This window comes from Brienomyrus brachyistius, chromosome 5, assembly GCF_023856365.1.
Source record: "Brienomyrus brachyistius isolate T26 chromosome 5, BBRACH_0.4, whole genome shotgun sequence".
NCBI classification, from domain to species: Eukaryota; Metazoa; Chordata; class Actinopteri; order Osteoglossiformes; family Mormyridae; genus Brienomyrus; species Brienomyrus brachyistius.
In genome coordinates, this window is record NC_064537.1 from 34,206,644 (window position 1) to 34,227,932 (window position 21,289).

Sequence of the window (21,289 nt, forward strand, 5' to 3'; positions counted from 1 at the left end):
TCTACGTCGTAATCGTTGAACATGAAAATCAAGCCGCTTGGTTGCATCTTTTCTTTGGCATAATTTTACTTCTCACATGCTGGTTGAATTATGAGCCAAATGTAGAACGAGTTAGACAGCGAAAACTCACACTTTGTGGAACGTCACGCATTGGCTCGGTGTCTGACACTAACTTGGTTTCTTGGTTTCAGTGGTGTGTAGGTTTTGAAACTTGGGCCAAAAGCTTAAAGCTGCCATGTTTCCACTCGGTTTCAAACCGAGGACCTTTCGCGTCTTAGGCGAACGTGATAACCACTACACTATGGAAACAACAGATGTACATTTTTTTCCTTAACCTAAGGAAATTTTATGTAGTCTGCCAATTGTCAGTGGCTCATCCTCTCACTGAATCAAATGAGAAATACCAGCAGCTGGCCTCTTTTGCAATGTTGTTATATCCAATGGCTAGCATTGGTTCTTTCTTCAGACGACTTTAATCAAGCACCTGGATACTGACTTCACCACTATCAAATAACTTCCACAGAAGATTTAGAAACACAAAGAGCAACTGCTCTTTTCGTAGCCCAAGAATTCACAAGACCGGAAAACCGCTAAGAAGCATCTACGTCGAGAAGATTGAATATTAAAATCAAGGCGCTTGGTTGCGTCTTTTCTTTTGCATAATTTTATTTCTCACATGCTGTTTGGATTCTGAGCCAAATGTAGAACTATTCAGACAGTGAAAACAGACACTTTGTGGAACGTCACACATTGGGTCGGTGTGTGAGGAATAAGAGTGCTACAGAGCACTTTGGCGAAATGTGCCGTGAAGACAAAATGCCTAGCCAGGTCTGACCTGAAGGGGTACTTGTGAGTATTTCTGTATGACAGAGCGCAAAGCACTATTGTGGGGGGGTCCCTGGTGGTCTAGTCGTCAGGATTTGGCGCTCTCACCACCACGGCCCGGGTTCAATTCCCCGTCAGGGAACTCCAGGGGCGTCTGCTTGGGATTCCTTTTTTTTTTTTTGTCTTTCCCTCCACTTCCCATTGTGACCCTTTTGGCTAGCTTCTGACTTTTGTGACCTAACCGATGTCCTCCCAGCATTCCCAGTGTAGTTGTGCCCTCAGCTTACTTCTCACTCTTCAGTTTTTCACTCCTGGCCACTAAAACGAGCAACAGGGCATTTTCAAGTCAGCTGCACGACAGCACAGACGTTCCACCTGCATGGGAGAACACAGCGCATTCAGCACGCAGACAGGTCCTATGCGGCCTCTCACAAGAAGGCAGAACGAGTCACGCTGATGTTTTGTTGACGGCGGGACTCTTCATGTTCACGTCTCGTAGGGTGATGGGCTTCTATGCCTCAAGAAGACAGCACCCAGCGTGGGGCTCCAACCCACGACTCTGAGATTAAGAGTCTCATGCTCTACCGACTGAGCTAGCCGGGCCAAGACACAGACGCGAGACCTCAGGACCGGCAACTTTCTGATCTGGTTCTTCTCTGAGAAATGCCTTCTGACTCTGAACCCCATAAAGCACAGCGGTGCTCTTGCTCTTGCTGTCTCCTTGCAAAGTCTCTGCTCCGGACAACTGCTAAGAGGCATCTACGTCGTGATCATTGAACATCAAAATCAAGGCGCTGTGCTCTTGCTCTCGCTGTCTCCTTGCAAGGTCTCTGCTCCGGACAACCGCTAAGAGGCATCTACGTCGTAATCGTTGAACATGAAAATCAAGCCGCTTGGTTGCATCTTTTCTTTGGCATAATTTTACTTCTCACATGCTGCTTGAATTATGAGCCAAATGTAGAACGAGTTAGACAGCGAAAACTCACACTTTGTGGAACGTCACGCATTGGCTCGGTGTCTGACACTAACTTGGTTTCTTGGTTTCAGTGGTGTGTAGGTTTTGAAACTTGGGCCAAAAAGCTTAAAGCTGCCATGTTTCCACTTGGTTTCGAACCGAGGGCCTTTCGCGTGTTAGGCGAACGTGATAACCACTACACTATGGAAACAACAGACATACATTTCTTTCCTTAACCTAAGGAAATTTTATGTAGTCTGCCAATTGTCAGTGGCTCATCCTCTCACTGAATCAAATGAGAAATACCAGCAGCTGGCCTCTTTTGCAATGCCGTTATATCCAATGGCTAGCATTGGTTCTTTCTTCAGACGACTTTAATCAAGCACCTGGAAACTGACTTCACCACTATCAAATAACTTCCACAGAAGATTTAGAAACACAAAGAGCAACTGCTCTTTTCGTAGCCCAAGAATTCACAAGACCGGAAAACCGCTAAGAAACATCTACGTCGAGAAGATTGAATATCAAAATCAAGGCGCTTGGTTGCGTCTTTTCTTTTGCATAATTTTATTTCTCACATGCTGTTTGGATTCTGAGCCAAATGTAGAACTATTCAGACAGTGAAAACAGACACTTTGTGGAACGTCACACATTGGGTCGGTGTGTGAGGAATAAGAGTGCTACAGAGCACTTTGGCGAAATGTGCCGTGAAGACAAAATGCCTAGCCAGGTCTGACCTGAAGGGGTACTTGTGAGTATTTCTGTATGACAGAGCGCAAAGCACTATTGTGGGGGGGTCCCTGGTGGTCTAGTGGTCAGGATTTGGCGCTCTCACCGCCACGGCCTGGGTTCGATTCCCGGTCAGGGAACTCCAGGGGCGTCTGCTTGGGATTCTTTTTTTTTTTTTTCTTTCTTTCCCTCCACTTCCCATTGTGACCCTTTTGGCTAGCTTCTGACTTTTGTGACCTAACCGATGTCCTCCCAGCATTCCCAGTGTAGTTGTGCCCTCAGCTTACTTCTCACTCTTCAGTTTTTCACTCCTGGCCACTAAAACGAGCAACAGGGCATTTTCAAGTCAGCTGCACGACAGCACAGACGTTCCACCTGCATGGGAGAACACAGCGCATTCAGCACGCAGACAGGTCCTATGCGGCCTCTCACAAGAAGGCAGAACGAGTCACGCTGATGTTTTGTTGACGGCGGGACTCTTCATGTTCACGTCTCGGAGGGTGATGGGCTTCTATGCCTCAAGAAGACAGCACCCAGCGTGGGGCTCCAACCCACGACTCTGAGATTAAGAGTCTCATGCTCTACCGACTGAGCTAGCCAAGACACAGACGCGAGACCTCAGGTCCGGCAACTTTCTAATCTGGTTCTTCTCTGAGAAATGCCTTCTGACTCTGAACCCCATAAAGCACAGCGGTGCTCTTGCTCTTGCTGTCTCCTTGCAAAGTCTCTGCTCCGGACAACCGCTAAGAGGCATCTACGTCGTGATCATTGAACATCAAAATCAAGGCGCTGTGCTCTTGCTCTCGCTGTCTCCTTGCAAGGTGTCTGCTCCGGACAACCGGTAAGAGGCATCTACGTCGTAATCGTTGAACATGAAAATCAAGCCGCTTGGTTGCATCTTTTCTTTGGCATAATTTTACTTCTCACATGCTGCTTGAATTATGAGCCAAATGTAGAACGAGTTAGACAGCGAAAACTCACACTTTGTGGAACGTCACGCATTGGCTCGGTGTCTGACACTAACTTGGTTTCTTGGTTTCAGTGGTGTGTAGGTTTTGAAACTTGGGCCAAAAGCTTAAAGCTGCCATGTTTCCACTCGGTTTCAAACCGAGGACCTTTCGCGTGTTAGGCGAACGTGATAACCACTACACTATGGAAACAACAGATGTAAATTTTTTTCCTTAACCTAAGGAAATTTTATGTAGTCTGCCAATTGTCAGTGGCTCATCCTCTCACTGAATCAAATGAGAAATACCAGCAGCTGGCCTCTTTTGCAATGCCGTTATATCCAATGGCTAGCATTGGTTCTTTCTTCAGACGACTTTAATCAAGCACCTGGAAACTGACTTCACCACTATCAAATAACTTCCACAGAAGATTTAGAAACACAAAGAGCAACTGCTCTTTTCGTAGCCCAAGAATTCACAAGACCGGAAAACCGCTAAGAAACATCTACGTCGAGAAGATTGAATATCAAAATCAAGGCGCTTGGTTGCGTCTTTTCTTTTGCATAATTTTATTTCTCACATGCTGTTTGGATTCTGAGCCAAATGTAGAACTATTCAGACAGTGAAAACAGACACTTTGTGGAACGTCACACATAGGGTCGGTGTGTGAGGAATAAGAGTGCTACAGAGCACTTTGGCGAAATGTGCCGTGAAGACAAAATGCCTAGCCAGGTCTGACCTGAAGGGGTACTTGTGAGTATTTCTGTATGACAGAGCGCAAAGCACTATTGTGGGGGGGTCCCTGGTGGTCTAGTGGTCAGGATTTGGCGCTCTCACCGCCACGGCCCAGGTTCAATTCCCGGTCAGGGAACTCCAGGGGCATCTGCTTGGGATTCTTTTTTTTTTTTTTTCTTTTTTTCCCTCCACTTCCCATTGTGACCCTTTTGGCTAGCTTCTGACTTTTGTGACCTAACCGATGTCCTCCCAGCATTCCCAGTGTAGTTGTGCCCTCAGCTTACTTCTCACTCTTCAGTTTTTCACTCCTGGCCACTAAAACGAGCAACAGGGCATTTTCAAGTCAGCTGCACGACAGCACAGACGTTCCACCTGCATGGGAGAACACAGCGCATTCAGCACGCAGACAGGTCCTATGCGGCCTCTCACAAGAAGGCAGAACGAGTCACGCTGATGTTTTGTTGACGGCGGGACTTTTCATGTTCACGTCTCGGAGGGTGATGGGCTTCTATGCCTCAAGAAGACAGCACCCAGCGTGGGGCTCCAACCCACGACTCTGAGATTAAGAGTCTCATGCTCTACCGACTGAGCTAGCCAAGACACAGACGCGAGACCTCAGGTCCGGCAACTTTCTAATCTGGTTCTTCTCTGAGAAATGCCTTCTGACTCTGAACCCCATAAAGCACAGCGGTGCTCTTGCTCTTGCTGTCTCCTTGCAAAGTCTCTGCTCCGGACAACCGCTAAGAGGCATCTACGTCGTGATCATTGAACATCAAAATCAAGGCGCTGTGCTCTTGCTCTCGCTGTCTCCTTGCAAGGTGTCTGCTCCGGACAACCGGTAAGAGGCATCTACGTCGTAATCGTTGAACATGAAAATCAAGCCGCTTGGTTGCATCTTTTCTTTGGCATAATTTTACTTCTCACATGCTGCTTGAATTATGAGCCAAATGTAGAACGAGTTAGACAGCGAAAACTCACACTTTGTGGAACGTCACGCATTGGCTCGGTGTCTGACACTAACTTGGTTTCTTGGTTTCAGTGGTGTGTAGGTTTTGAAACTTGGGCCAAAAGCTTAAAGCTGCCATGTTTCCACTCGGTTTCAAACCGAGGACCTTTCGCGTGTTAGGCGAACGTGATAACCACTACACTATGGAAACAACAGATGTACATTTTTTTCCTTAACCTAAGGAAATTTTATGTAGTCTGCCAATTGTCAGTGGCTCATCCTCTCACTGAATCAAATGAGAAATACCAGCAGCTGGCCTCTTTTGCAATGCCGTTATATCCAATGGCTAGCATTGGTTCTTTCTTCAGACGACTTTAATCAAGCACCTGGAAACTGACTTCACCACTATCAAATAACTTCCACAGAAGATTTAGAAACACAAAGAGCAACTGCTCTTTTCGTAGCCCAAGAATTCACAAGACCGGAAAACCGCTAAGAAACATCTACGTCGAGAAGATTGAATATCAAAATCAAGGCGCTTGGTTGCATCTTTTCTTTTGCATAATTTTATTTCTCACATGCTGTTTGGATTCTGAGCCAAATGTAGAACTATTCAGACAGTGAAAACAGACACTTTGTGGAACGTCACACATAGGGTCGGTGTGTGAGGAATAAGAGTGCTACAGAGCACTTTGGCGAAATGGGCCGTGAAGACAAAATGCCTAGCCAGGTCTGACCTGAAGGGGTACTTGTGAGTATTTCTGTATGACAGAGCGCAAAGCACTATTGTGGGGGGGGTCCCTGGTGGTCTAGTGGTCAGGATTTGGCGCTCTCACCGCCACGGCCCGGGTTCAATTCCCGGTCAGGGAACGCCAGGGGCGTCTGCTTGGGATTCTTTTTTTTTTTTTTTTTCTTTTTTTCCCTCCACTTCCCATTGTGACCCTTTTGGCTAGCTTCTGACTTTTGTGACCTAACCGATGTCCTCCCAGCATTCCCAGTGTAGTTGTGCCCTCAGCTTACTTCTCACTCTTCAGTTTTTCACTCCTGGCCACTAAAACGAGCAACAGGGCATTTTCAAGTCAGCTGCACGACAGCACAGACGTTCCACCTGCATGGGAGAACACAGCGCATTCAGCACGCAGACAGGTCCTATGCGGCCTCTCACAAGAAGGCAGAACGAGTCACGCTGATGTTTTGTTGACGGCGGGACTCTTCATGTTCACGTCTCGTAGGGTGATGGGCTTCTATGCCTCAAGAAGACAGCACCCAGCGTGGGGCTCCAACCCACGACTCTGAGATTAAGAGTCTCATGCTCTACCGACTGAGCTAGCCGGGCCAAGACACAGACGCGAGACCTCAGGACCGGCAACTTTCTGATCTGGTTCTTCTCTGAGAAATGCCTTCTGACTCTGAACCCCATAAAGCACAGCGGTGCTCTTGCTCTTGCTGTCTCCTTGCAAAGTCTCTGCTCCGGACAACTGCTAAGAGGCATCTACGTCGTGATCATTGAACATCAAAATCAAGGCGCTGTGCTCTTGCTCTCGCTGTCTCCTTGCAAGGTCTCTGCTCCGGACAACCGCTAAGAGGCATCTACGTCGTAATCGTTGAACATGAAAATCAAGCCGCTTGGTTGCATCTTTTCTTTGGCATAATTTTACTTCTCACATGCTGCTTGAATTATGAGCCAAATGTAGAACGAGTTAGACAGCGAAAACTCACACTTTGTGGAACGTCACGCATTGGCTCGGTGTCTGACACTAACTTGGTTTCTTGGTTTCAGTGGTGTGTAGGTTTTGAAACTTGGGCCAAAAAGCTTAAAGCTGCCATGTTTCCACTTGGTTTCGAACCGAGGGCCTTTCGCGTGTTAGGCGAACGTGATAACCACTACACTATGGAAACAACAGACATACATTTCTTTCCTTAACCTAAGGAAATTTTATGTAGTCTGCCAATTGTCAGTGGCTCATCCTCTCACTGAATCAAATGAGAAATACCAGCAGCTGGCCTCTTTTGCAATGCCGTTATATCCAATGGCTAGCATTGGTTCTTTCTTCAGACGACTTTAATCAAGCACCTGGAAACTGACTTCACCACTATCAAATAACTTCCACAGAAGATTTAGAAACACAAAGAGCAACTGCTCTTTTCGTAGCCCAAGAATTCACAAGACCGGAAAACCGCTAAGAAACATCTACGTCGAGAAGATTGAATATCAAAATCAAGGCGCTTGGTTGCGTCTTTTCTTTTGCATAATTTTATTTCTCACATGCTGTTTGGATTCTGAGCCAAATGTAGAACTATTCAGACAGTGAAAACAGACACTTTGTGGAACGTCACACATTGGGTCGGTGTGTGAGGAATAAGAGTGCTACAGAGCACTTTGGCGAAATGTGCCGTGAAGACAAAATGCCTAGCCAGGTCTGACCTGAAGGGGTACTTGTGAGTATTTCTGTATGACAGAGCGCAAAGCACTATTGTGGGGGGGGTCCCTGGTGGTCTAGTGGTCAGGATTTGGCGCTCTCACCGCCACGGCCTGGGTTCAATTCCCGGTCAGGGAACTCCAGGGGCGTCTGCTTGGGATTCTTTTTTTTTTTTTTCTTTCTTTCCCTCCACTTCCCATTGTGACCCTTTTGGCTAGCTTCTGACTTTTGTGACCTAACCGATGTCCTCCCAGCATTCCCAGTGTAGTTGTGCCCTCAGCTTACTTCTCACTCTTCAGTTTTTCACTCCTGGCCACTAAAACGAGCAACAGGGCATTTTCAAGTCAGCTGCACGACAGCACAGACGTTCCACCTGCATGGGAGAACACAGCGCATTCAGCACGCAGACAGGTCCTATGCGGCCTCTCACAAGAAGGCAGAACGAGTCACGCTGATGTTTTGTTGACGGCGGGACTCTTCATGTTCACGTCTCGGAGGGTGATGGGCTTCTATGCCTCAAGAAGACAGCACCCAGCGTGGGGCTCCAACCCACGACTCTGAGATTAAGAGTCTCATGCTCTACCGACTGAGCTAGCCAAGACACAGACGCGAGACCTCAGGTCCGGCAACTTTCTAATCTGGTTCTTCTCTGAGAAATGCCTTCTGACTCTGAACCCCATAAAGCACAGCGGTGCTCTTGCTCTTGCTGTCTCCTTGCAAAGTCTCTGCTCCGGACAACCGCTAAGAGGCATCTACGTCGTGATCATTGAACATCAAAATCAAGGCGCTGTGCTCTTGCTCTCGCTGTCTCCTTGCAAGGTGTCTGCTCCGGACAACCGGTAAGAGGCATCTACGTCGTAATCGTTGAACATGAAAATCAAGCCGCTTGGTTGCATCTTTTCTTTGGCATAATTTTACTTCTCACATGCTGCTTGAATTATGAGCCAAATGTAGAACGAGTTAGACAGCGAAAACTCACACTTTGTGGAACGTCACGCATTGGCTCGGTGTCTGACACTAACTTGGTTTCTTGGTTTCAGTGGTGTGTAGGTTTTGAAACTTGGGCCAAAAGCTTAAAGCTGCCATGTTTCCACTCGGTTTCAAACCGAGGACCTTTCGCGTGTTAGGCGAACGTGATAACCACTACACTATGGAAACAACAGATGTACATTTTTTTCCTTAACCTAAGGAAATTTTATGTAGTCTGCCAATTGTCAGTGGCTCATCCTCTCACTGAATCAAATGAGAAATACCAGCAGCTGGCCTCTTTTGCAATGCCGTTATATCCAATGGCTAGCATTGGTTCTTTCTTCAGACGACTTTAATCAAGCACCTGGAAACTGACTTCACCACTATCAAATAACTTCCACAGAAGATTTAGAAACACAAAGAGCAACTGCTCTTTTCGTAGCCCAAGAATTCACAAGACCGGAAAACCGCTAAGAAACATCTACGTCGAGAAGATTGAATATCAAAATCAAGGCGCTTGGTTGCGTCTTTTCTTTTGCATAATTTTATTTCTCACATGCTGTTTGGATTCTGAGCCAAATGTAGAACTATTCAGACAGTGAAAACAGACACTTTGTGGAACGTCACACATAGGGTCGGTGTGTGAGGAATAAGAGTGCTACAGAGCACTTTGGCGAAATGTGCCGTGAAGACAAAATGCCTAGCCAGGTCTGACCTGAAGGGGTACTTGTGAGTATTTCTGTATGACAGAGCGCAAAGCACTATTGTGGGGGGGTCCCTGGTGGTCTAGTGGTCAGGATTTGGCGCTCTCACCGCCACGGCCCGGGTTCAATTCCCGGTCAGGGAACTCCAGGGGCGTCTGCTTGGGATTCTTTTTTTTTTTTTTTCTTTTTTTCCCTCCACTTCCCATTGTGACCCTTTTGGCTAGCTTCTGACTTTTGTGACCTAACCGATGTCCTCCCAGCATTCCCAGTGTAGTTGTGCCCTCAGCTTACTTCTCACTCTTCAGTTTTTCACTCCTGGCCACTAAAACGAGCAACAGGGCATTTTCAAGTCAGCTGCACGACAGCACAGACGTTCCACCTGCATGGGAGAACACAGCGCATTCAGCACGCAGACAGGTCCTATGCGGCCTCTCACAAGAAGGCAGAACGAGTCACGCTGATGTTTTGTTGACGGCGGGACTCTTCATGTTCACGTCTCGGAGGGTGATGGGCTTCTATGCCTCAAGAAGACAGCACCCAGCGTGGGGCTCCAACCCACGACTCTGAGATTAAGAGTCTCATGCTCTACCGACTGAGCTAGCCGGGCCAAGACACAGACGCGAGACCTCAGGACCGGCAACTTTCTGATCTGGTTCTTCTCTGAGAAATGCCTTCTGACTCTGAACCCCATAAAGCAAAGCGGTGCTCTTGCTCTTGCTGTCTCCTTGCAAAGTCTCTGCTCCGGACTACCGCTAAGAGGCATCTACGTCGTGATCATTGAACATCAAAATCAAGGCGCTGTGCTCTTGCTCTCGCTGTCTCCTTGCAAGGTCTCTGCTCCGGACAACCGCTAAGAGGCATCTACGTCGTAATCGTTGAACATGAAAATCAAGCCGCTTGGTTGCATCTTTTCTTTGGCATAATTTTACTTCTCACATGCTGCTTGAATTATGAGCCAAATGTAGAACGAGTTAGATAGCGAAAACTCACACTTTGTGGAACGTCACGCATTGGCTCGGTGTCTGACACTAACTTGGTTTCTTGGTTTCAGTGGTGTGTAGGTTTTGAAACTTGGGCCAAAAGCTTAAAGCTGCCATGTTTCCACTCGGTTTCGAACCGAGGACCTTTCGCGTGTTAGGCGAACGTGATAACCACTACACTATGGAAACAACAGACGTACATTTCTTTCCTTAACCTAAGGAAATTTTATGTAGTCTGCCAATTGTCAGTGGCTCATCCTCTCACTGAATCAAATGAGAAATACCAGCAGCTGGCCTCTTTTGCAATGTCGTTATATCCAATGGCTAGCATTGGTTCTTTCTTCAGACGACTTTAATCAAGCACCTGGAAACTGACTTCACCACTATCAAATAACTTCCACAGAAGATTTAGAAACACAAAGAGCAACTGCTCTTTTCGTAGCCCAAGAATTCACAAGACCGGAAAACCGCTAAGAAGCATCTACGTCGAGAAGATTGAATATCAAAATCAAGGCGCTTGGTTGCGTCTTTTCTTTTGCATAATTTTATTTCTCACATGCTGTTTGGATTCTGAGCCAAATGTAGAACTATTCAGACAGTGAAAACAGACACTTTGTGGAACGTCACACATTGGGTCGGTGTGTGAGGAATAAGAGTGCTACAGAGCACTTTGGCGAAATGTGCCGTGAAGACAAAATGCCTAGCCAGGTCTGACCTGAAGGGGTACTTGTGAGTATTTCTGTATGACAGAGCGCAAAGCACTATTGTGGGGGGTCTAGTGGTCAGGATTTGGCGCTCTCACCGCCACGGCCCGGGTTCAATTCCCGGTCAGGGAACTCCAGGGGCGTCTGCTTGGGATTCTTTTTTTTTTTTTTGTCTTTCCCTCCACTTCCCATTGTGACCCTTTTGGCTAGCTTCTGACTTTTGTGACCTAACCGATGTCCTCCCAGCATTCCCAGTGTAGTTGTGCCCTCAGCTTACTTCTCACTCTTCAGTTTTTCACTCCTGGCCACTAAAACGAGCAACAGGGCATTTTCAAGTCAGCTGCACGACAGCACAGACGTTCCACCTGCATGGGAGAACACAGCGCATTCAGCACGCAGACAGGTCCTATGCGGCCTCTCACAAGAAGGCAGAACGAGTCACGCTGATGTTTTGTTGACGGCGGGACTCTTCATGTTCACGTCTCGGAGGGTGATGGGCTTCTATGCCTCAAGAAGACAGCACCCAGCGTGGGGCTCCAACCCACGACTCTGAGATTAAGAGTCTCATGCTCTACCGACTGAGCTAGCCGGGCCAAGACACAGACGCGAGACCTCAGGACCGGCAACTTTCTGATCTGGTTCTTCTCTGAGAAATGCCTTCTGACTCTGAACCCCATAAAGCAAAGCGGTGCTCTTGCTCTTGCTGTCTCCTTGCAAAGTCTCTGCTCCGGACAACCGCTAAGAGGCATCTACGTCGTGATCATTGAACATCAAAATCAAGGCGCTGTGCTCTTGCTCTCGCTGTCTCCTTGCAAGGTCTCTGCTCCGGACAACCGCTAAGAGGCATCTACGTCGTAATCGTTGAACATGAAAATCAAGCCGCTTGGTTGCATCTTTTCTTTGGCATAATTTTACTTCTCACATGCTGCTTGAATTATGAGCCAAATGTAGAACGAGTTAGACAGCGAAAACTCACACTTTGTGGAACGTCACGCATTGGCTCGGTGTCTGACACTAACTTGGTTTCTTGGTTTCAGTGGTGTGTAGGTTTTGAAACTTGGGCCAAAAGCTTAAAGCTGCCATGTTTCCACTCGGTTTCGAACCGAGGACCTTTCGCGTGTTAGGCGAACGTGATAACCACTACACTATGGAAACAACTGACGTACATTTCTTTCCTTAACCTAAGGAAATTTTATGTAGTCTGCCAATTGTCAGTGGCTCATCCTCTCACTGAATCAAATGAGAAATACCAGCAGCTGGCCTCTTTTGCAATGTCGTTATATCCAATGGCTAGCATTGGTTCTTTCTTCAGACGACTTTAATCAAGCACCTGGAAACTGACTTCACCACTATCAAATAACTTCCACAGAAGATTTAGAAACACAAAGAGCAACTGCTCTTTTCGTAGCCCAAGAATTCACAAGACCGGAAAACCGCTAAGAAGCATCTACGTCGAGAAGATTGAATATCAAAATCAAGGCGCTTGGTTGCGTCTTTTCTTTTGCATAATTTTATTTCTCACATGCTGTTTGGATTCTGAGCCAAATGTAGAACTATTCAGACAGTGAAAACAGACACTTTGTGGAACGTCACACATTGGGTCGGTGTGTGAGGAATAAGAGTGCTACAGAGCACTTTGGCGAAATGGGCCGTGAAGACAAAATGCCTAGCCAGGTCTGACCTGAAGGGGTACTTGTGAGTATTTCTGTATGACAGAGCGCAAAGCACTATTGTGGGGGGGGTCCCTGGTGGTCTAGTGGTCAGGATTTGGCACTCTCACCGCCACGGCCCGGGTTCAATTCCCGGTCAGGGAACTCCAGGGGCGTCTGCTTGGGATTCTTTTTTTTTTTTTTTTGTCTTTCCCTCCACTTCCCATTGTGACCCTTTTGGCTAGCTTCTGACTTTTGTGACCTAACCGATGTCCTCCCAGCATTCCCAGTGTAGTTGTGCCCTCAGCTTACTTCTCACTCTTCAGTTTTTCACTCCTGGCCACTAAAACAAGCAACAGGGCATTTTCAAGTCAGCTGCACGACAGCACAGACGTTCCACCTGCATGGGAGAACACAGCGCATTCAGCACGCAGACAGGTCCTATGCGGCCTCTCACAAGAAGGCAGAACGAGTCACGCTGATGTTTTGTTGACGGCGGGACTCTTCATGTTCACGTCTCGGAGGGTGATGGGCTTCTATGCCTCAAGAAGACAGCACCCAGCGTGGGGCTCCAACCCACGACTCTGAGATTAAGAGTCTCATGCTCTACCGACTGAGCTAGCCGGGCCAAGACACAGACGCGAGACCTCAGGACCGGCAACTTTCTGATCTGGTTCTTCTCTGAGAAATGCCTTCTGACTCTGAACCCCATAAAGCACAGCGGTGCTCTTGCTCTTGCTGTCTCCTTGCAAAGTCTCTGCTCCGGACAACTGCTAAGAGGCATCTACGCCGTGATCATTGAACATCAAAATCAAGGCGCTGTGCTCTTGCTCTCGCTGTCTCCTTGCAAGGTATCTGCTCCGGACAACCGCTAAGAGGCATCTACGTCGTAATCGTTGAACATGAAAATCAAGCCGCTTGGTTGCATCTTTTCTTTGGCATAATTTTACTTCTCACATGCTGCTTGAATTATGAGCCAAATGTAGAACGAGTTAGACAGCGAAAACTCACACTTTGTGGAACGTCACGCATTGGCTCGGTGTCTGACACTAACTTGGTTTCTTGGTTTCAGTGGTGTGTAGGTTTTGAAACTTGGGCCAAGTCTGAACTATTCAGACAGTGAAAACAGACACTTTGTGGAACGTCACACATTGGGTCGGTGTGTGAGGAATAAGAGTGCTACAGAGCACTTTGGCGAAATGGGCCGTGAAGACAAAATGCCTAGCCAGGTCTGACCTGAAGGGGTACTTGTGAGTATTTCTGTATGACAGAGCGCAAAGCACTATTGTGGGGGGGGTCCCTGGTGGTCTAGTGGTCAGGATTTGGCGCTCTCACCGCCACAGCCCAGGTTCAATTCCCGGTCAGGGAACTCCAGGGGCGTCTGCTTGGGATTCTTTTTTTTTTTTTTGTTGGCTTTCCCTCCACTTCCCATTGTGACCCTTTTGGCTAGCTTCTGACTTTTGTGACCTAACCGATGTCCTCCCAGCATTCCCAGTGTAGTTGTGCCCTCAGCTTACTTCTCACTCTTCAGTTTTTCACTCCTGGCCACTAAAATGAGCAACAGGGCATTTTCAAGTCAGCTGCACGACAGCACAGATGTTCCACCTGCATGGGAGAACACAGCGCATTCAGCACGCAGCCAGGTCCTATGCGGCCTCTCACAAGAAGGCAGAACGAGTCACGCTGATGTTTTGTTGACGGCGGGACTCTTCATGTTCACATCTCGGAGGGTGATGGGCTTCTATGCCTCAAGAAGACAGCACCCAGCGTGGGGCTCCAACCCACGACTCTGAGATTAAGAGTCTCATGCTCTACCGACTGAGCTAGCCAAGACACAGACGCAAGACCTCAGGACCGGCAACTTTCTAATCTGGTTCTTCTCTGAGAAATGCCTTCTGACTCTGAACCCCATAAAGCACAGCGGTGCTCTTGCTCTTGCTGTCTCCTTGCAAAGTCTCTGCTCCGGACAACCGCTAAGAGGCATCTACGTCGTGATCATTGAACATCAAAATCAAGGCGCTGTGCTCTTGCTCTCGCTGTCTCCTTGCAAGGTGTCTGCTCCGGACAACCGGTAAGAGGCATCTACGTCGTAATCGTTGAACATGAAAATCAAGCCGCTTGGTTGCATCTTTTCTTTGGCATAATTTTACTTCTCACATGCTGCTTGAATTATGAGCCAAATGTAGAACGAGTTAGACAGCGAAAACTCACACTTTGTGGAACGTCACGCATTGGCTCGGTGTCTGACACTAACTTGGTTTCTTGGTTTCAGTGGTGTGTAGGTTTTGAAACTTGGGCCAAAAGCTTAAAGCTGCCATGTTTCCACTCGGTTTCGAACCGAGGACCTTTCACGTGTTAGGCGAACGTGATAACCACTACACTATGGAAACAACAGACGTACATTTCTTTCCTTAACCTAAGGAAATTTTATGTAGTCTGCCAATTGTCAGTGGCTCATCCTCTCACTGAATCAAATGAGAAATACCAGCAGCTGGCCTCTTTTGCAATGCCGTTATATCCAATGGCTAGCATTGGTTCTTTCTTCAGACGACTTTAATTAAGCACCTGGAAACTGACTTCACCACTATCAAATAACTTCCACAGAAGATTTAGAAACACAAAGAGCAACTGCTCTTTTCATAGCCCAAGATTTCACAAGACCGGAAAACCGCTAAGAAACATCTACGTCGAGAAGATTGAATATCAAAATCAAGGCGCTTGGTTGCGTCTTTTCTTTTGCATAATTTTATTTCTCACATGCTGTTTGGATTCTGAGCCAAATGTAGAACTATTCAGACAGTGAAAACAGACACTTTGTGGAACGTCACACATTGGGTCGGTGTGTGAGGAATAAGAGTGCTACAGAGCACTTTGGCGAAATGGGCCGTGAAGACAAAATGCCTAGCCAGGTCTGACCTGAAGGGGTACTTGTGAGTATTTCTGTATGACAGAGCGCAAAGCACTATTGTGGGGGGGGTCCCTGGTGGTCTAGTGGTCAGGATTTGGCACTCTCACCGCCACGGCCCGGGTTCAATTCCCGGTCAGGGAACTCCAGGGGCGTCTGCTTGGGATTCTTTTTTTTTTTTTTTTGTCTTTCCCTCCACTTCCCATTGTGACCCTTTTGGCTAGCTTCTGACTTTTGTGACCTAACCGATGTCCTCCCAGCATTCCCAGTGTAGTTGTGCCCTCAGCTTACTTCTCACTCTTCAGTTTTTCACTCCTGGCCACTAAAACGAGCAACAGGGCATTTTCAAGTCAGCTGCACGACAGCACAGACGTTCCACCTGCATGGGAGAACACAGCGCATTCAGCACGCAGACAGGTCCTATGCGGCCTCTCACAAGAAGGCAGAACGAGTCACGCTGATGTTTTGTTGACGGCGGGACTCTTCATGTTCACGTCTCGTAGGGTGATGGGCTTCTATGCCTCAAGAAGACAGCACCCAGCGTGGGGCTCCAACCCACGACTCTGAGATTAAGAGTCTCATGCTCTACCGACTGAGCTAGCCGGGCCAAGACACAGACGCGAGACCTCAGGACCGGCAACTTTCTGATCTGGTTCTTCTCTGAGAAATGCCTTCTGACTCTGAACCCCATAAAGCACAGCGGTGCTCTTGCTCTTGCTGTCTCCTTGCAAAGTCTCTGCTCCGGACAACCGCTAAGAGGCATCTACGTCGTGATCATTGAACATCAAAATCAAGGCGCTGTGCTCTTGCTCTCGCTGTCTCCTTGCAAGGTCTCTGCTCCGGACAACCGCTAAGAGGCATCTACGTCGTAATCGTTGAACATGAAAATCAAGCCGCTTGGTTGCATCTTTTCTTTGGCATAATTTTACTTCTCACATGCTGCTTGAATTATGAGCCAAATGTAGAACGAGTTAGACAGCGAAAACTCACACTTTGTGGAACGTCACGCATTGGCTCGGTGTCTGACACTAACTTGGTTTCTTGGTTTCAGTGGTGTGTAGGTTTTGAAACTTGGGCCAAAAGCTTAAAGCTGCCATGTTTCCACTCGGTTTCAAACCGAGGACCTTTCGCGTGTTAGGCGAACGTGATAACCACTACACTATGGAAACAACAGATGTTCATTTCTTTCCTTAACCTAAGGAAATTTTATGTAGTCTGCCAATTGTCAGTGGCTCATCCTCTCACTGAATCAAATGAGAAATACCAGCAGCTGGCCTCTTTTGCAATGTCGTTATATCCAATGGCTAGCATTGGTTCTTTCTTCAGACGACTTTAATCAAGCACCTGGATACTGACTTCACCACTATCAAATAACTTCCACAGAAGATTTAGAAACACAAAGAGCAACTGCTCTTTTCGTAGCCCAAGAATTCACAAGACCGGAAAACCGCTAAGAAGCATCTACGTCGAGAAGATTGAATATTAAAATCAAGGCGCTTGGTTGCGTCTTTTCTTTTGCATAATTTTATTTCTCACATGCTGTTTGGATTCTGAGCCAAATGTAGAACTATTCAGACAGTGAAAACAGACACTTTGTGGAACGTCACACATTGGGTCGGTGTGTGAGGAATAAGAGTGCTACAGAGCACTTTGGCGAAATGGGCCGTGAAGACAAAATGCCTAGCCAGGTCTGACCTGAAGGGGTACTTGTGAGTATTTCTGTATGACAGAGCGCAAAGCACTATTGTGGGGGGGGTCCCTGGTGGTCTAGTGGTCAGGATTTGGCGCTCTCACCACCACGGCCCATGTTCGATTCCCGGTCAGGGAACTCCAGGGGCATCTGCTTGGGATTCTTTTTTTTTTTTTTTTCTTTTTTTCCCTCCACTTCCCATTGTGACCCTTTTGGCTAGCTTCTGACTTTTGTGACCTAACCGATGTCCTCCCAGCATTCCCAGTGTAGTTGTGCCCTCAGCTTACTTCTCACTCTTCAGTTTTTCACTCCTGGCCACTAAAACGAGCAACAGGGCATTTTCAAGTCAGCTGCACGACAGCACAGACGTTCCACCTGCATGGGAGAACACAGCGCATTCAGCACGCAGACAGGTCCTATGCGGCCTCTCACAAGAAGGCAGAACGAGTCACGCTGATGTTTTGTTGACGGCGGGACTCTTCATGTTCACATCTCGGAGGGTGATGGGCTTCTATGCCTCAAGAAGACAGCACCCAGCATGGGGCTCCAACCCACGACTCTGAGATTAAGAGTCTCATGCTCTACCGACTGAGCTAGCCAAGACACAGACGCGAGACCTCAGGACCGGCAACTTTCTGATCTGGTTCTTCTCTGAGAAATGCCTTCTGACTCTGAACCCCATAAAGCACAGCGGTTCTCTTGCTCTTGCTGTCTCCTTGCAAAGTCTCTGCTCCGGACAACCGCTAAGAGGCATCTACGTCGTGATCATTGAACATCAAAATCAAGGCGCTGTGCTCTTGCTCTCGCTGTCTCCTTGCAAGGTGTCTGCTCCAGACAACCGCTAAGAGGCATCTACGTCGTAATCGTTGAACATGAAAATCAAGCCGCTTGGTTGCATCTTTTCTTTGGCATAATTTTACTTCTCACATGCTGGTTGAATTATGAGCCAAATGTAGAACGAGTTAGACAGCGAAAACTCACACTTTGTGGAACGTCACGCATTGGCTCGGTGTCTGACACTAACTTGGTTTCTTGGTTTCAGTGGTGTGTAGGTTTTGAAACTTGGGCCAAAAGCTTAAAGCTGCCATGTTTCCACTCGGTTTCAAACCGAGGACCTTTCGCGTGTTAGGCGAACGTGATAACCACTACACTATGGAAACAACAGATGTACATTTCTTTCCTTAACCTAAGGAAATTTTATGTAGTCTGCCAATTGTCAGTGGCTCATCCTCTCACTGAATCAAATGAGAAATAGCAGCAGCTGGCCTCTTTTGCAATGCCGTTATATCCAATGGCTAGCATTGGTTCTTTCTTCAGACGACTTTAATCAAGCACCTGGAAACTGACTTCACCACTATCAAATAACTTCCACAGAAGATTTAGAAACACAAAGAGCAACTGCTCTTTTCGTAGCCCAAGAATTCACAAGACCGGAAAACCGCTAAGAAACATCTACGTCGAGAAGATTGAATATCAAAATCAAGGCGCTTGGTTGCGTCTTTTCTTTTGCATAATTTTATTTCTCACATGCTGTTTGGATTCTGAGCCAAATGTAGAACTATTCAGACAGTGAAAACAGACACTTTGTGGAACGTCACACATAGGGTCGGTGTGTGAGGAATAAGAGTGCTACAGAGCACTTTGGCGAAATGTGCCGTGAAGACAAAATGCCTAGCCAGGTCTGACTTGAAGGGGTACTTGTGAGTATTTCTGTATGACAGAGCGCAAAGCACTATTGTAGGGGGGTCCCTGGTGGTCTAGTGGTCAGGATTTGACGCTCTCACCGCCACGGCCGGGGTTCGATTCCCGGTTAGGGAACTCCAGGGGCGTCTGCTTGGGATTCTTTTTTTTTTTTTTTTCTTTTTTTCCCTCCACTTCCCATTGTGACCCTTTTGGCTAGCTTCTGACTTTTGTGACCTAACCGATGTCCTCCCAGCATTCCCAGTGTAGTTGTGCCCTCAGCTTACTTCTCACTCTTCAGTTTTTCACTCCTGGCCACTAAAACGAGCAACAGGGCATTTTCAAGTCAGCTGCACGACAGCACAGACGTTCCACCTGCATGGGAGAACACAGCGCATTCAGCACGCAGACAGGTCCTATGCGGCCTCTCACAAGAAGGCAGAACGAGTCACGCTGATGTTTTGTTGACGGCGGGACTCTTCATGTTCACGTCTCGTAGGGTGATGGGCTTCTATGCCTCAAGAAGACAGCACCCAGCGTGGGGCTCCAACCAACGACTCTGAGATTAAGAGTCTCATGCTCTACCGACTGAGCTAGCCGGGCCAAGACACAGACGCGAGACCTCAGGACCGGCAACTTTCTGATCTGGTTCTTCTCTGAGAAATGCCTTCTGACTCTGAACCCCATAAAGCACAGCGGTGCTCTTGCTCTTGCTGTCTCCTTGCAAAGTCTCTGCTCCGGACAACCGCTAAGAGGCATCTACGTCGTGATCATTGAACATCAAAATCAAGGCGCTGTGCTCTTGCTCTCGCTGTCTCCTTGCAAGGTCTCTGCTCCGGACAACCGCTAAGAGGCATCTACGTCGTAATCGTTGAACATGAAAATCAAGCCGCTTGGTTGCATCTTTTCTTTGGCATAATTTTACTTCTCACATGCTGCTTGAATTATGAGCCAAATGTAGAACGAGTTAGACAGCGAAAACTCACACTTTGTGGAACGTCACGCATTGGCTCGGTGTCTGACACTAACTTGGTTTCTTGGTTTCAGTGGTGTGTAGGTTTTGAAACTTGGGCCAAAAGCTTAAAGCTGCCATGTTTCCACTCGGTTTCAAACCGAGGACCTTTCGCGTGTTAGGCGAACGTGATAACCACTACACTATGGAAACAACAGATGTTCATTTCTTTCCTTAACCTAAGGAAATTTTATGTAGTCTGCCAATTGTCAGTGGCTCATCCTCTCACTGAATCAAATGAGAAATACCAGCAGCTGGCCTCTTTTGCAATGTCGTTATATCCAATGGCTAGCATTGGTTCTTTCTTCAGACGACTTTAATCAAGCACCTGGATACTGACTTCACCACGATCAAATAACTTCCACAGAAGATTTAGAAACACAAAGAGCAACTGCTCTTTTCGTAGCCCAAGAATTCACAAGACCGGAAAACCGCTAAGAAGCATCTACGTCGAGAAGATTGAATATTAAAATCAAGGCGCTTGGTTGCGTCTTTTCTTTTGCATAATTTTATTTCTCACATGCTGTTTGGATTCTGAGCCAAATGTAGAACTATTCAGACAGTGAAAACAGACACTTTGTGGAACGTCACACATTGGGTCGGTGTGTGAGGAATAAGAGTGCTACAGAGCACTTTGGCGAAATGGGCCGTGAAGACAAAATGCCTAGCCAGGTCTGACCTGAAGGGGTACTTGTGAGTATTTCTGTATGACAGAGCGCAAAGCACTATTGTGGGGGGGGTCCCTGGTGGTCTAGTGGTCAGGATTTGGCACTCTCACCACCACGGCCCATGTTCGATTCCCAGTCAGGGAACTCCAGGGGCATCTGCTTGGGATTCTTTTTTTTTTTTTTTTCTTTTTTTCCCTCCACTTCCCATTGTGACCCTTTTGGCTAGCTTCTGACTTTTGTGACCTAACCGATGTCCTCCCAGCATTCCCAGTGTAGTTGTGCCCTCAGCTTACTTCTCACTCTTCAGTTTTTCACTCCTGGCCACTAAAACGAGCAACAGGGCATTTTCAAGTCAGCTGCACGACAGCACAGACGTTCCACCTGCATGGGAGAACACAGCGCATTCAGCACGCAGACAGGTCCTATGCGGCCTCTCACAAGAAGGCAGAACGAGTCACGCTGATGTTTTGTTGACGGCGGGACTCTTCATGTTCACATCTCGGAGGGTGATGGGCTTCTATGCCTCAAGAAGACAGCACCCAGCATGGGGCTCCAACCCACGACTCTGAGATTAAGAGTCTCATGCTCTACCGACTGAGCTAGCCAAGACACAGACGCGAGACCTCAGGACCGGCAACTTTCTGATCTGGTTCTTCTCTGAGAAATGCCTTCTGACTCTGAACCCCATAAAGCACAGCGGTTCTCTTGCTCTTGCTGTCTCCTTGCAAAGTCTCTGCTCCGGACAACCGCTAAGAGGCATCTACGTCGTGA

General features: G+C 47.5%; 14 non-coding genes across 14 annotated transcripts; 2 read left to right on the forward strand and 12 right to left on the reverse strand.

The window, feature by feature from the left end:
* Positions 1–236: 236 nt before the first annotated feature.
* On the reverse strand, positions 237–309 carry trnal-aag (transfer RNA leucine (anticodon AAG)). The gene has a single exon. It is a non-coding gene; the product is annotated as a tRNA-Leu (tRNA).
* A 1,609-nt stretch (positions 310–1,918) lies between these two features.
* Positions 1,919–1,991, reverse strand: trnav-aac (transfer RNA valine (anticodon AAC)). Its single transcript has one exon. It is a non-coding gene; the product is annotated as a tRNA-Val (tRNA).
* A 1,605-nt stretch (positions 1,992–3,596) lies between these two features.
* On the reverse strand, positions 3,597–3,669 carry trnav-aac (transfer RNA valine (anticodon AAC)). Its single transcript has one exon. It is a non-coding gene; the product is annotated as a tRNA-Val (tRNA).
* A 1,606-nt stretch (positions 3,670–5,275) lies between these two features.
* Positions 5,276–5,348, reverse strand: trnav-aac (transfer RNA valine (anticodon AAC)). Its single transcript has one exon. It is a non-coding gene; the product is annotated as a tRNA-Val (tRNA).
* A 587-nt stretch (positions 5,349–5,935) lies between these two features.
* Positions 5,936–6,007, forward strand: trnae-cuc (transfer RNA glutamic acid (anticodon CUC)). The gene has a single exon. It is a non-coding gene; the product is annotated as a tRNA-Glu (tRNA).
* A 956-nt stretch (positions 6,008–6,963) lies between these two features.
* trnav-aac (transfer RNA valine (anticodon AAC)) lies at positions 6,964–7,036 on the reverse strand. Its single transcript has one exon. It is a non-coding gene; the product is annotated as a tRNA-Val (tRNA).
* Positions 7,037–8,642: 1,606 nt separating this feature from the next.
* Positions 8,643–8,715, reverse strand: trnav-aac (transfer RNA valine (anticodon AAC)). Its single transcript has one exon. It is a non-coding gene; the product is annotated as a tRNA-Val (tRNA).
* Positions 8,716–9,301: 586 nt separating this feature from the next.
* Positions 9,302–9,373, forward strand: trnae-cuc (transfer RNA glutamic acid (anticodon CUC)). Its single transcript has one exon. It is a non-coding gene; the product is annotated as a tRNA-Glu (tRNA).
* A 953-nt stretch (positions 9,374–10,326) lies between these two features.
* trnav-aac (transfer RNA valine (anticodon AAC)) lies at positions 10,327–10,399 on the reverse strand. Its single transcript has one exon. It is a non-coding gene; the product is annotated as a tRNA-Val (tRNA).
* A 1,597-nt stretch (positions 10,400–11,996) lies between these two features.
* On the reverse strand, positions 11,997–12,069 carry trnav-aac (transfer RNA valine (anticodon AAC)). Its single transcript has one exon. It is a non-coding gene; the product is annotated as a tRNA-Val (tRNA).
* A 2,811-nt stretch (positions 12,070–14,880) lies between these two features.
* trnav-aac (transfer RNA valine (anticodon AAC)) lies at positions 14,881–14,953 on the reverse strand. The gene has a single exon. It is a non-coding gene; the product is annotated as a tRNA-Val (tRNA).
* A 1,611-nt stretch (positions 14,954–16,564) lies between these two features.
* On the reverse strand, positions 16,565–16,637 carry trnav-aac (transfer RNA valine (anticodon AAC)). Its single transcript has one exon. It is a non-coding gene; the product is annotated as a tRNA-Val (tRNA).
* Positions 16,638–18,245: 1,608 nt separating this feature from the next.
* trnav-aac (transfer RNA valine (anticodon AAC)) lies at positions 18,246–18,318 on the reverse strand. The gene has a single exon. It is a non-coding gene; the product is annotated as a tRNA-Val (tRNA).
* Positions 18,319–19,930: 1,612 nt separating this feature from the next.
* Positions 19,931–20,003, reverse strand: trnav-aac (transfer RNA valine (anticodon AAC)). Its single transcript has one exon. It is a non-coding gene; the product is annotated as a tRNA-Val (tRNA).
* Between the last annotated feature and the right edge of the window lie 1,286 nt (positions 20,004–21,289).